This window comes from Caretta caretta, chromosome 14 (genome assembly GCF_965140235.1).
Source record: "Caretta caretta isolate rCarCar2 chromosome 14, rCarCar1.hap1, whole genome shotgun sequence".
In the NCBI taxonomy this organism is placed as follows: Eukaryota; Metazoa; Chordata; order Testudines; family Cheloniidae; genus Caretta; species Caretta caretta.
Genome location: NC_134219.1, coordinates 27,726,415 through 27,741,183, shown reverse-complemented (window position 1 = coordinate 27,741,183; position 14,769 = coordinate 27,726,415).

Below are 14,769 nucleotides of genomic sequence, written 5' to 3'. Positions count from 1 at the left end.
TGTTCCTTTGGTGATTCATCCTCACGGTTGAATATGTGTGCCCTCTTTCTCATATGAATTGGTCTCTTTTGAGTTTCCAGCCACTGGGTCTTGTTATTCTTTTCTCTGCTAGATTAATGAGCCCTTTCGTACCCAATATTTTCTCTCCATGAAGTCACTTCAACACTTCAATGATGTCACCTCCCGATCTTTTTTATCATCTAAACAGGCTGAGCTCTTTCAATAGCTTATTCACAGGCATTTTTCTCCAGCCCTCAAAATGTTTCATTGCTTTTTGCTGCCCCATCTCCAATATTTCCAAATCTTTTTTCAAAGGTGGATGCCAAAACTGCATGCAGGATTCCATGATCAGTCTTCCTCATGGTTTCAGAGTAACAGCCGTGTTAGTCTGTATTCGCAAAAAGAAAAGGAGTACTTGTGGCACCTTAGAGACTAACCAATTTATTTGAGCATAAGCTTTTGTGAGCTACAGCTCACTTCATCGGATGCATACTGTGGAAAGTGTAGAAGATCTTTTTATATACATACAAAGCATGAAAAAATACCTCCTCCCACCCCACTCTCCTGCTGGGAATAGCTTATCTAAAGTGACCACTCTCCTTACAATGTGTATGATAATCAAGGTGGGCCATTTCCAGCACAAATCCAAATTTTTTCATGCTTTGTGTGTATATAAAAAGATCTTCTACACTTTCCACAGTATGCATCCGATGAAGTGAGCTGTAGCTCACAAAAGCTTATGCTCAAATAAATTGGTTAGTCTCTAAGGTGCCACAAGTACTCCTTTTCTTCCTCATGGTGTGTCACCTCCCTGTGCTCCTCACTGCTCTTTTCATACATCTAATGATGGCTTTAGCCCTGTTCACCACAGCATCACCCTGGGTGCTCATGTTGAATGGCTTGCCTAGCATGGCCCCGAAATCCTCTTCACAGTCAGTGCTTTCCTGGATACACTTCCCCACTCTGTAGGTGTGGCCTGTATGCTTTGTTGCTCGCTATAGGACCCTTCCTTTGGTTCTTTTCCAACTTGTTTTCTTTGAATGGCTCCTCTTTATCAAGGGATCCGATTGCTCTGTGTCACTGCACTCTCCTCATCATTAATTACCATTCTGCTACTATTTTATCACCCACCAACGTTAGCAGCAAAGATTTTTTATTTGGGTTGCAGTTCATTGATATTTATTTTCAAGAATTAGTCCTTGAGAGCCTCTTCATATCCCTCGTGCCCATAACCTGCTCCACACAGCACAGTGAGAAAAGGCCGCCCAGCCCAGCTGTGCCCTAGGGGCTAAGCACAGAACAAATGTAGGAGCTTGTGTCATCCATAGCTTCTCAACAACATGTGGGGGTCATCAGCTTACAAAGACACTCTAGACCGGTAGCATAGACAGGCCCCAAATGTATCTAAGTGTCCCACCTTGAAAAACAGAAGACAAAAAAACATAACCTTGAGTAGCTTTATTTTATAGTCGTGGAAACTGAGGCACACAGAAGCAAAGAGATTCGCTCATGGTCAAAAAGTCAGGAATAGAAAATGGCCAATCTGCTGATAGTCAGTCCTGGCCCCTAGCCGTGTTTGTCCTGGCCTCTCTGCTTCAGCTCCAGTAACAACCCGAGTGGAGGTTTTCTTCCTCTCCGTGTCCTTTAACTTCACGTCACTGGAGAAGAAAGATTGTTTCTGACCAGCTGGCTCTAATGCTTAAAAACCTTCATTTTTTTCTTTCACTAGGAGGATAACGCTGGACATTTTCTCTCATCCACTTTCCTTTGGAATAATTTCAATCCAGTCCAAAGGATTTCCTTTTCCAGTGTGTCTTCAGCACCTTTCCTAGCAAACAGTTCCTGTTCGAGCACAGGTTTCCAGTTTCAGGCTGTCCCAGGGGGAGATGGCCATGAAAGGGGTAGTAGCTCAACTGAACCTATCCCCAGGTGAAGGGAATAAGTGCAGGGGTCACATGGGAAGGAGCAGCATGTAACTAGGATCCAGGCCTGTTGGGCGATATAAGAACAGCCTGTGCTCAGCCAGGAGAGAGACCCGCAATGGGAGCAGGCCTGGTAGGGGCTTGGATAGTCCTTTCAAGTCAGTTTTGGTACACAGCAGGGGATGGAACAGCCAAGCTGCTAAGGTTGGGAGCTGGGCCTCCTGGCAGTGTCCAGGAACGAAAGCACAGCACCTGCCAGGAAGGGAGTCCCCACAGAGGGACACCGTAATCTCCCAGGGAGGGAAAAGGCTCTCACTGCCATTTCTTAACCTCATGGGGTGTTCTCCTGCTCTGCCAACCCCACCCCTATTTCAGCATCTCCAGGTGCCTGAGGAAGCAGGCACCAGAGGCCATCCTGCAGCTGGGACAGAGATGGAGGTTGATGACCTACCTGCCCGTGGTGAAAATGGTGCAGGACAGCCCTCAGGACATGCGAATGCAGCTCCAGATCTGCAGAATGCACCTTCCCTTTGCTGGCACAAGACCTTGCAGGTTGCGGGAGGTGAGACAGGCACTAACTTTTGGTAACCCTCAGTGGGATCAGAGGGTAATGGTTTGTAGAAAGTGGTGTTGGAGAGCTTTACAAAAACTAGGCAAGCCATTTACAACACACACTTTGTTTCTCTACAAAAGAAAAAGGACACTAAACTATCTAAACTACTACATGCCACAAAGGGCCACAACAGGGGTTCCCTTAACCCACCCAGCAATATTGTTAATGTCTCCAACTATACTCTTAGCCCAGCAGAAGAATCTGTCCTATCTCCGGGCCTCTCCTTCTGCCCCTCCACCCCCACGAATATGATACCGTTCTGTGGTGACCTAGAGTCCTATTTTCGACGTCTCCGACTCAAGGAATATTTCTCACACCTCTGAACAACATACTAACCCACAGAGAGCTTCCTACCAAGACGACAAAAAGAAGGATTCTGGGTGAAGTCCTCCTGAAGGTCGAAACAACAGACTGGACTTCTACAGAGAGTGCTTCCGCCGACGTGCACGGGCTGAAATTGTGGAAAGCAACATTACTTGCCCCATAACCTCAGCCGTGCAGAACACAACGCCATCCACAGCCTCAGAAACAGCTCAGACATCATAATCAAAAAGGCTGACAAAGGAGGTGCTGTCGTCATCATGAATAGGTCAGAATATAAACAAGAGGCTGCTAGGCAGGTCTCCAACACCACTTTCTACAAGCCATTACCCTCTGATCCCACTGCGGGTTACCAAAAGAAACTACACCATCTGCTCAAGAAACTCCCTGAAAAAGCACAAGAACAAATCCGCACAGACACACCCCTAGAACCCCGACCTGGGATATTCTATCTGCTACCCAAGATCCATAAACCTGGAAATCCTGGACGCCCCATCATCTCAGGCATTGGCACCCTGACAGCGGGATTGTCTGGCTATGTAGACTCTCTCCTCAGGCCCTATGCTACCAGCACTCCCAGCTATCTTCCAGACACCACTGACTTCCTGAGGAAACTACAATCCATCGGTGATCTTCCTGAAAACACCATCCTGGCCACTATGGATGTAGAAGCCCTCTACACCAACATTCCACACAAAGATGGAATACAAGCCGTCAAGAACACTATCCCCGATAATGTCACGGCAAACCTGGTGGCTGAACTTTGTGACTTTGTCCTCACCCATAACTCTTTCACATTTGGAGACAATGTATACCTTCAAGTCCGCCGGATTGCTATGGGTACCCGCATGGCCCCACAGTATGCCCGCATTTTTATGGCTGACTTAGAATAACGCTTCCTCAGCTCTCGTCCCCTAATGCCCCTACTCTACTTGGGCTACATTGATGACACCTTCATCATCTGGACCCATGGAAAAGAAGCCCTTGAGGAATTCCACCATGATTTCAACAATTTGCGTCCCACCATCATCCTCAGCCTGGACCAGTCCACACAAGAGATCCACTTCCCGGACACTACGGTGCTAATAAGCGATGGTCACATAAACACCACCCTAAACTGGAAACCTATTGACCGCTATACTTACCTACATGCCTCCAGTTTCCAACCAGGACACACCACACGATCCATTGTCTACAGCCAAACTCTACCATACAACCGCATTTCCTCCAACCCCTCAGGCAGAGACAAATATCTACAAGATCTCAGTCAAGCATTCTTACAACTACAATACACACCTGCTGAAGTGAAGAAACAGATTGACAGAGCCAGAAGAGTACCCAGAAGTTACCTACTACAGGACAGGCCCAACAAAGAAAATAACAGAACACCACTAGCCATCACCTTCAGCCCCCAACTAAAACCTCTCCAATGCATCATCAAGGATCTACAACCTATCCTGAAGGACGCCCCATCACTCTCACAGATCTTTGGAGACAGGCCAGTCCTTGCGTACAGACAGCCCCCCAACCTGAAGCAAATAACTTAGGCCTGGGAGGGTTGAGTCATTATTCCTTCCCCCTCCCCCCCACTGTTCCTCAGACATTCTTGTTAAACCCTGGATTTGTGCTGGAAATGGCCCACGTTGATTATCATACACATTGTAAGGAGAGTGATCACTTTAGATAAGCTATTACCAGCAGGAGAGTGGGGTGGGGGGAGAGAAAATCTTTTGAAGTGATAAACACCCATCTTTTCATGGTCTGTGTGTATAAAAACATCCTCACTGTATTTTCCACTTTATGCATCTGATGAAGTGAGCTGTAGCTCACAAAAGCTTATGCTCAAATAAATTGGTTAGTCTCTAAGGTGCCACAAGTCCTCCTTTTCTTTTTGTGAATACAGACGAACACGGCTGCTACTCTGAAACCTGACTACACAGAGTGCTGTCGTTTGCACAAAGATAAAATGGAGAAATGTTGTGTGTGTTTAACCTCTTTCAAACAATGGGCTCTTAAATGTTGCAAATAATTTCTAGCTCAACCAGAAGTTAGGGGCTTGAGGTAGGAGTCTCCCAGGCATTGTCTTCACTGCAAAAGTGTGTTTACACGGAGATAGCTAACTTGATGTAAAATCCGCGTGGAGAATAGAATAGAAACATAGAATATCAGGGTTGGAAGGGACCTCAGGTGGTCATCTAGTCCAACCCCCTGCTCAAAGCAGGACCAATCCCCAATTAAATCATCCCAGCCAGGGCTTTGTCAAGCCTGACCTTAAAAACTTCTAAGGAAGGAGATTCTACCACCTCCCTAGGTAACGCATTCCAGTGTTTCACCACCCTCCGAGTGAAAAAGTTTTTCCTAATATCCAACCTAAACCTCCCCCACTGCAACTTGAGACCATTACTCCTTGTCCTGTCCTCTTCTACCACTGAGAATAGTCTAGAACCATCCTCTCTGGAACCACCTCTCAGGTAGTTGAAAGCAGGTAGTATCAAATCCCCCCTCATTCTCCTCTTCTGCAGACTAAACAATCCCAGTTCCCTCAGCCTCTCCTCATAACTCATGTGTTCCAGACCCCGAATCATTTTTGTTGCCCTTCACTGGACTCTCTCCAATTTATCCACATCCTTCTTGTAGTGTGGGCCCAAAACTGGACACAGTACTCCAGATGAGGCCTCACCAATGTCGAATAGAGGGGGACGATCACGTCCCTCGATCTGCTCGCTATGCCCCTACTTATACATCCCAAAATGCCATTGGCCTTCTTGGCAACAAGGGCACACTGCTGGCTCATATGCAGCTTCTCGTCCACTGTCACCCCTAGGTCCTTTTCCGCAGAACTGCTGCCTAGCCATTCGGTCCCTAGTCTGTAGCTGTGCATTGAGTTCTTCCGTCCTAAGTGCAGGACCCTGCACTTATCCTTATTGAACCTCATCAGATTTCTTTTGGCCCAATCCTCCAATTTGTCTAGGTCCCTCTGTATCCTATCCCTGCCCTCCAGGGTATCTACCACTCCTCCCAGTTTAGTATCATCCGCAAATTTGCTGAGAGTGCAATCCACACCATCCTCCAGATCATTTATGAAGATATTGAACAAAACCGGCCCCAGGACCGACCCCTGGGGTACTCCACTTGACACCGGCTGCCAACTAGACATGGAGCCATTGATCACTACCCGTTGAGCCCGACAATCTAGCCAACTTTCTACCCACCTTAGAGTGCATTCATCCAGCCCATACTTCTTTAACTTGCTGACAAGAATACTGTGGGAAACCGTGTCAAAAGCTTTGCTAAAGTCAAGAAACAATACATCCACTGCTTTCCCTTCATCCACAGAACCAGTAATCTCATAATAGAAGGCAATTAGATTAGTCAGGCATGACCTTCCCTTGGTAAATCCATGCTGACTGTTCCTGATCACTTTCCTCTCATGTAAGTGCTTCAGGATAAGTGCCTCAGACAAGGCACAGGTGGCTTTAACCTCTGTGTCACTTGTCCAGGTAAATACCAGGCTGAGCATATAGCATTCCTGAACTAGCTACATCGAGGTAAAAGACACCTCTCCCTCACCTCTACTAGTACTTTACATTGAGTTCGCCAGCTGAGTGTAAACACATACGTTTTGAGCTGGGAGGTTGATTTTTTTTTTGTTTTGTTTTGCTGCTTTTTGGTGGTGGGTGGGGAGGGCACTGAAGCCATAAGAGTGACATTCTCTAGCCTGTGTTATTTGTATTACTGTAGCACATAGGAGCCCCAGTCATGGATCAGGACCCGATTGTGCTAGGTGCTGTACAAAATAGTACAAAAGACAGTCCCTGCCCCAAAGAGTTGACAATCTAAGTATAAGACAAGAGACAGATGGAGAAAGACAGACAGGGGAGTGCAAGGAAATAATGAGAGTGTATCGGTCTGTATGATAGGCAGTGGTCTCAGCACCCCAGGAGACAGGCTGTTGAATTTTTGGTAGACACCAGGGCAAAGAAGAGCTTTGATTTGGGAATTGGAGGTGGATAATGAGGTAGGTTTGCGAATGTTTAAGGGGCTCTCCTCCCGAGCATGTAGGGCATGCGGCAGAAAGCATGAAGGTGGTTGTCTGAAAATTTAACAAGTGGGTGTTGCTGGCAGCATGGACCGATTGGAGGTGGGAGTCAACACCTTGGTACGGTGAATGAAAGATGTCCAGTTGGGAGAGTACAGTACCTGAAGGGCCTTGAAAGAGAAGACAAGCAGCTTCTGTTTGATGCAATAGAGAAGGGGGAGCCAGTGGAGGGATGCAAAGAGGGGTGACATGGTGAAAGCAATGGGCTAGGAGAATGATCTTTGCAGCTTGCTGCAATATTCTGAATGGATCTGAGCTGGCAAGAGGGAGAAGAGAAGCATGTGGCGGTAACTGAGATGTGATGTGATCAGAGCCTCGATGGGAATTTTAGCTGTGTGGATGGAGAGGAAAGGCTGTGTCCTCTCCATCCACACAGGAAAACTCCACAAGACTTAGGCACAGCCCTGGATGTGAGGACCTAGAGCAGAGATGGGCAAACTATGGCCTGCGGGCCACATCTGGCCTGTGGGACTGTCCTGCCCGGCCCCTGAGCTCCCGGCAGGGGAGGCTAGCCCGCGGTCCCTCCCCTGCTGTCCCCTCGCCCCTGCAGCCTCACTTCACTGCGCCATCGGCGCTCTGGCCCGCTGCTCCTACCGGGCAGTGAGGTGGCGGGGCTGCGAGCTCCTGCTGCTCTGAGCAGCATGGTAAGGGGTTGGGGGGTGTTAGATAAGGGGCAGTCAGGGGACGGGGGCAGTTGGATGGGGTGGAGGTTCTGGGGGGCGGTCAGGAGATAAGGAACAGGGAGGTTGGATAGGTGTGGGTTTCCCGGGGGGGCTGTCAGGGAGCAGGGGTGTGGATAGGGGTCAGGGCACTCAGGGGACAGGGGTTGGATACGGGATGGGGTCCCAGAGGGGGCGGTTAGGGATGGGGGTCAGTCAGGGGGCAGGAAGTGGGAGGGGGCGGATAGGGGGTGGGGGCCAGGCTATCTGGGGAGTCACAGCCTTCCCTACCCGGAGGGAGGGAAATGAACAATTCATGAAATGGAGTCAGACTGATCTTTGAAAACAGTGTGAGAAAACTCAAACCCTGTAACCGCCATTTCTGGGTGGGATCTGGGGTCCCGCCCACCTGAGGGCCAGGGGGCACAAGAGGAGGAGGAGGGGAGGGTGGCGTGGCGTTGATAGCCATGTAAACAGAGTATTAGGGAAGGTTTCTGGCTGTAACAACCGTAACACAAATGTCCACTGGAAACCAAAGGACAGCACATTGTTCATCACAGAGAGCAGGGCTCCCCTTGAAAGCCTCCTATCCCCACCCCCAGAGAACGGGCTGCATGCAGAGCAGACTCAGGAGAGGGGGTGGGGAGAACACGCGGGGCGGGAGGGGAGAGATTGAAATTGAGGTGAGGAAAGGAAGGAGGGAGGATTGAGAAAAGGGGGAACAGGAGAAACGCAGGAAGGGGACGGGGGAGAGAAAGAACTAGGGTGGAAGCAGGAACTGGAGAAGGAAAGAGAGAGAAGAGAGGAGGGAGAAGAAGGAAAACCTGAAAGAATCAGGGAGGGAAGGTGGGAGCAGCTCCCAGCGACTGCGACAAAGAAAACCCAGAGGTGGGAATGAAACCCACAGTCACGGCCCCTGGAATCAAAGTGCACCTCTGAGAGGTGAACCACTGAGAGGGGTTGGGGGGTCAGATTGCACCCTTCAGCATGGCCCCCCTCCATGCACCATGTAACCTAAACCAGCTCCCCACATCTGCCTGGAATCAGGGAGGTGTTTGCTGCTAGCCAGAGACGCCCAGGTGGGATATGTGAGCCGTGGCTCCAGGGCTCCCTGGCTGGCCACCAACCAGTTGTTCCAGCAGCCCCGGGGCTGGATCGGCTAGCAGGAGGCGCTCGGGGGAGGGGCGGAGAGGAGCAAGTGGCAGGCGGGGGAGGGGCCTTGGGGGAGGGGATGGAGAGGAGTGAGTGGCGGCCATGCGGGGCGGGACCTCGGGGGAAGGGGGCAGGAAGAGGCGGAGCGAGGGCTGGGCCTCAGGGTGGAGCACCCACCAGGAGAAACAAAAGTCTGCACATGTGACGGGCCGGGTCTCCTCTTCGACCACAGAGCCTCGTGCCTGTGTCACACTCTGTGCTCCCCCCTTCCGGGGGACCTGCAGGCCGCTGGTCAGCCACTTCCCTTAGTGGCTACTGCAGCGTATTGTCTGGCCATTTTCTCATGGCCCCAGCATCCTCTTTGCCCTCGCCTCAGGGCCTCAGCCTGCAAGCCCCAGCAGCCTCTCTCGCTCCCCCATTCCCCGCACACTGCCCCCTAGGTCAAGTGGCTGCAACGCGGCTGTTAGCCCATCCTGGGTCTTTTTCCCAGCCCTGCTGGCAACCAGCCATGGGCCCTGCATAATCCAGCAGGTTTTGGTCATTGCCTGACTGCTGCGTATGATCTGCATGCTCTGGTCCTCTTTGGCTCCTGGCAACCAGCAAGCAAGAAGTGGCCATGAGCCGCGAGGCTCCTATCACGGCTCTAAATCACGTGCTTGACCCCCTGGGTCCTTTACTGCCGTGGCAGGTTGTTAGACACTGCAATGGCCCATGCTGTCTGTTCCCTGCTGCACACGTAGGAGGGCTGAACCAAAGGGCTCTGTCCCCTTGAAGGGATTTGGCGCGCTTTGTGCTAATCTGATCAGTGTCATTACAAATGTCCCGCCACGCCGGTCAAGTTTCATTCATTTCAACAGCGGATGTAGTTAAGGCTCTTGGGGCCTTGTCCAATCCAGGATCAGGATGCTAATAGAGTATATGGCCACGCCCCTGTGTGTATTGCAGTCCCCTTGCGGCTGGCTTTTTTCGCGGGTTTTTCCTTGCCCTAGCAATGGGGGAAGACATGATGTGTGTGAAGGGGGGAGTTCGGGCTCCCCCCTCAGCGAATGCACAGAGAGGGGGAGATGGAGCAGGGACCTGAGCTGCAAGGAGTGCTGCAGCCATGAAGTCCCTGGACGAGGGAAGCTGTGATCTTCCTACGTAGCAGTGGCTTGTGACACTGACTCCCAACCCCCTGCTCTGCAAAGAGGGACATGGGCTTGGGTGGAGATCAGAGGTTCTTTGGGAGTAGCCCTATTGTTGTTTTTACAGCCCCCAAAGGTGGGCTAAAGGGCCTCCCAGGACACATGAATGATGTACTATTATTTGCAGATTTAATAATTTTATTAAGATGATGTTGAAGAAAAAAGAAAATGGTACAGAGTTGAAGCATAGAAGTTTCTGGTTATCAGGGAATAAGGTACAGATTACCAAGGGGTGCAAAATTTGGTTTAGGAACAGATGGCGTAAGGAATACATAATCTGCAATCTCCCCGATTGGGGGTAAAAGTTTAATGGGTCAAAGTACAGACATTGAGATATGGGGTCATGTTGTTCATATAATGAGTATGTTCAGGTGTGGAGTATAATGAGTGGATACCATGATGAGGCTGGATTTACCCTCATTTGGTGGGATTTAATGTTCAGTGATTTATGGCTCCCAGCAGAACAGAATCCCATTGTGCTCGGTGCTGTATCTGTATGTAGTAAGAGACTGTCTCTGCCCTGAAGAGCTGTGCTAGGTGCTGTAGAGACACTTAGTTAGAACTGCATGGTCTCTACCCTGAAGCTGGTATGATCCAGTTTCACATGTGGCACCAGGAAAGGGATGAACAAAATACCTGAAAGGAGGATAGGTGTGTTACTGCCTCAGTTTCCATAGATACAGGTTTTTTAGGTCTACTTCTGAGTCTTCAGCTTGCCTAATCCCTATGGCATATCACAGCCCCAGTGCATGAAATGGAGCCACCTCTGGGTTGGGGCAGCTGACAATAGCCATGCAGCAAGGTTGCCCAGGGATTGTGTAGGCATATTCTTAATATTTGTGATTCTGTTCATAATAAATTGTAAACCTGCAATATTGATTTGTAGTATTTGTAAATCTGCATTTATAACATTTATAATTCTTCCATTTGACATAATTGTAAATCTGCAATATTGATTTACAATTCTGTATTAAAGCTTGCAAACCGTACCTTGCAAGCTGCTCAATTGGCTCTGCTTTCTCTGAAGTGATACTTTCTCTCACTTGTTATTAAGACTGACGCTTGTAAAACTAAACCGCTCAATTGATTCTGCTTTCTCTGTATTGAGGCTTTCCATTGATTGTAATTGAGATTGACGCTTATAAATGTAAACCAATCAATTAACGTGACTTTCTTAAATGGTTATGTTCAATTGGCTCTACTTTGCAAAGGGATACTTTGTGATGGAGATTGACATGATTTTTTGTAACAGGGCGAAGAGCCGCGATTTGGAGCGGCGCTCATAGAAATGCCACATAGAGACTCCCACCCTCTATAGTTTGGATCAGGAATGTTAAAAAACGGGTAGTCTCAAATAAATAACACCTTCGTATGATAAAAGAAAGTTAATACCGAAGGAATGTTAAGAGACAGGGAGTCTCAAATAAAATAACAATAGTCGGTGAAATGAGAAATGTGTTTTTATTAAAGTAAGGAATGTATGTGAATGAATGGTGGGTTTTGAATAATCAGGGAAGTGCCAGTTTAGGATTTAACATCAATTGGCCGAAGAAGACGCCAGGTGGAGACAACCAGAGAACCCCACCGGAGGGCAAATTAGGATCCACCCGACCAATTCAAAGGATGAAGAAAGCTGATGAGCACCTGACAGCCGTCCTGGAGCAGTCATGTCTAACAATATGACAAAGCAAATTCCACGGACTGGCATAGGAAGAAATTCCTACAAAAATGGACACTAAGGACTGAGAACTTTGAGTCTCCAGTTCTGCCACTACCCTTCAGGAGCATCAGATGCGCATCTGACACGGACTCGGCTCCACTCTCGTGTACAGGTTACCTGGCCACTACTCTGTCACGAGCAACTTCTAGGCTGGTAACCATAACCCCTATGCAGAACTGGTATGAATGAATGAATATATATATATATATATATATATATATTTATTTATTTAAGTAAGGAATAAGTAACAATACAACAGTGTGAGTTTTATATTTCTTTTAATTATATTTAAAATACATGTGGCATTTTGCCTTGTCCCTTTTATAAGATCCTGCTGGTTTTTATTTTATTGGTACAACAATTGCTTGCCAAGTACTGAAATATAACTGCCTCTGGGGTTGGGTGCAGCAGCTGGTTGACAGCCATATGGTAACAATGCACAGTGATAGTTTATCCAGTGCTGAAACGCAGCCATCTCTGGGGTGGGACTCATCAAATGTTTAAATGTATATCAACATTTTTCGCAAAAAAATTTAGTTGCATTTTTTCCACTTAGAACAAACTCAGGTTTTGGTTCAAAGGGGGTGGAGGCATGAAAGAGAGTATATAGTGAACAAAAGATTGATTTTAAAAGTGTCAGAACAATATTGTGAAAACAGGAAAGTCCTATAGTCTTGACAATCTTTCCTGAAAACCCTTGCATTCCAAAAATAGTCACTTTTCTACAGACAATCCTTCCTTTAGAAAAGATTTTCAACCGTGACTAGAAATCGCTCCCGGGTCAGTGTCTCTCTGAGCGTGGGGTGCACTCATTTGCCCTCTCCTTCCCCTGGGGATGTGTATGAAGCACTAGTTAGAGGGGTACAGAAGAGGTATAAATAAAGATGATTAGGTCTTGATGAATACACTTGTGGAGGGTGTGGGGGGAGAGAGACATGACTGATTGTATTGTCCTGAAGCAGTGCACAGCTTCCAAAGATTTGATGAATGCTTCTCTGGGGGAAGCAGTGAAACTGACTACACAGAGTGCTGTCAGTTGCACAAAGATAAAATGGAGAAATGTTGTGTGTGTTTAACCTCTTTCAATCAGTGGGCTCTTAAATGTTGCAAATAATTTCTAGCTCAACCAGAAGTTCAGGGCTTGAGGTAGGAGTCTCCCAGGCATTGTCTTCACTGCAAAAGTGTATTTACACAGAGATAGCTAACTTGATGTAAAATCCGAGTGGAGACAAGGCACAGGTGGCTTTAACCTCTGTGTCACTTGTCCAGGTAAACACCAGGCTGAGCGTATAGCATTCCTGGACTAGCTACATCAAGGTAAAAGACACTTCTCCCTCACCTCTACTAGTACTTTACATTGAGTTCGCCAGCTGAGTGTAAACACATACGTTTTGAGCTGGGAGGTTGATTTTTTTTGTTTTGTTTTGCTGCTTTTTGGTGGTGGTGGGGGGGAGGGCACTGAAGCCATAATAGTGACATTCTCTAGCCTGTGTTATTTGTATTACTATAGCACATAGGAGCCCCAGTCATGGATCAGGACCCGATTGTGCTAGGTGCTGTACAAAATAGTACAAAAGACAGTCCCTGCCCCAAAGAGTTGACAATCTTAGTATAAGACAAGAGACAGATGGAGACAGACAGACAGGGGAGTGCAAGGAAATAATGAGACTGTATTGGTCGGTATGATAGGCAGTAGTCTGAGCGCCCCAGGAGACAGGCTGTTGAATTTTTGGTAGACACCAGGGCAAAGAAGAGCTTTGATTTGGGAATTGGAGATGGATAATGAGGTAGGTTTGCAAATGTTTAAGGGGCTCTCCTTTCGAGCATGAAGGGCATGTGGCAGAAAGCACAAAGGTGGTTGTCTGAAAATTTACAAGTGGGTGTTGCTGGTAGCATGGACCGATTGGAGGTGGGAGTCAACACCTTGGTACAGTGAATGAGAGATGTCCGGTTGGGAGAGGACAGTACGTGAAGGGCCTTGAAAGAGAAGACAAGCAGCTTCTGTTTGATGCAATAGAGAAGGGGGAGCCAGTGGAGGGATGCAAAGAGGGGTGACATGGTGAAAGCAGTGGGCTCAGAGAATGACCTTTTTCAGCTTGCAGCAATATTCTGAATGGATATGAGCTGGGGAAGAGGGAAAAGAGAAGCATGTGGCGGTAACTGAGATGTGATGTGATCAAAGCCTGGATGGGAATTTTAGCTGTATGGATGGAGAGGAAAGGCTGTATCTTAGAGATGTTATGCAGGAAAACACCACAAGACTTAAGCACAGCCCTGGATGTGAGGACCTAGAGCAGAGGTGGGCAAAGTACGGCCCGCGGGCCACATCCAGCCTGCGGGACTGTCCTGCCTGGCCCCTGAGCTCCCAGCAGGGGAGGCTAGCCCCAGGTCCCTCCCCGCTGTCCCCTCGCCCCTGCGGCCTCACCTCACTGTGCCGCTGGTGCTCTGGCCTGCTGCTCCTACCGGGCAGCGTGGCTGCGAGCTCCTGCTGCTCTGAGCAGCGTGGTAAGCGGGTGGGGGGTGGGTTGGATAAGGGGCAGTCAGGGGACAGGGGGCAGTTGGATGGGGTGGAGGTTCTGGGGGGGGCGGTCAGGGGATGGGGAACAGGGGGGGTTGGATAGGTGTGGGAATCCCGGGGGGTGGGGGCTGTCAGGGAGCAGGGGTGTGGACAGGGGTTGGGGCACTCAGGGACAGGGGTTGGTTAGGGGATGGGGTTCCAGAGGGGGCGGTTAGGGATGGGGGTCAGTCAGGGGGCGGGAAGTGGGAGGAGGTGGATAGGGGGTGGGGGCCAGGCTACTTGGGGAGTCACAGCCTTCCCTACCCGGCCCTCCATGCCGTTTTGCAACCCCGATGTGGCCCTTGGGCCAAAAAGTTTGCCCACCCCTGACCTAGAGAGAGGTGTGAGTGGAAGATGACAGGTTATGGGCCTGAGTGACAGGCAGGATGCTGGCGTTGTCCACAGCGATGGAGAAAGGAGGTAATAGAGAGGGCTTGGACAGAAGGGGAGAGACAGAGAGCTCTGCTTTAGCCATGTTGGGCTTGAGCTGACAGCTAGGTAGGCACAAGGAGATGTCCCAGAGACAGGCGGAGGTGTTCATT